Here is a 746-nt window from a genome sequence, read left to right on the forward strand (position 1 = left end):
TTTGCAGTTTTGGAACGCCGCGAAAAAAACATTCAAGGTACAGCGCCATCGATCAACGACGTGGATTTCCATCGACCGACTCAAGCCAGCATTCATCGCCCGGGAAGATCCTACCGCCGACCATTCGTACGCCGCGCAATCGATCGAACACCCCCCAAAAAAACGAGTCCGTTTTTTTCCCGCCGAGGGGGAGTAATGTGGTGTTTCCGGCACCTTATCACCACTTACACTAACGCGCCTTTTTATTACCATGTTTATATTATATTCGTCATGTGTTTTATATTGTATTCGTTTTATTTATTATCTCTGTGAATTATATTTTATAATGTTGTACCGTCTTTGGACTACTCGCCGCTCGACTTTTTCTCCCGCCTCGCGCGGCGACATCGCCGTTACGCGCTCGAAGCCGCCAACGCGCGCCACTCTCGACACTCGCTTTTTCGCTCTCGACTCGAGCAGCCCTACGTCCGACGACTTGTCCCTACTTTGCGCGCAACAGTATTTTGCACTTCATTTACTTAACTTAGTCGAAAATATATGCTAACGTAATTTGCTTAAAAAGTTGTTATTTTATTTAATCCTAGCTGAACCTAGGTAAACCTTCTGAATTTGGTAACAGTAGTATAGACGGCGCCCCGAATCACATTTCGGGCCACGACAGTGTGGCAACGCCGTCAATACCACAGCCTAATAGATAAGAGATAAGTGATTGCATGATAACTGTGTCTCGGACTCCCAGTCCGGTC

This window comes from Acyrthosiphon pisum, chromosome A2 (genome assembly GCF_005508785.2).
Source record: "Acyrthosiphon pisum isolate AL4f chromosome A2, pea_aphid_22Mar2018_4r6ur, whole genome shotgun sequence".
NCBI lineage: Eukaryota > Metazoa > Arthropoda > Insecta > Hemiptera > Aphididae > Acyrthosiphon > Acyrthosiphon pisum.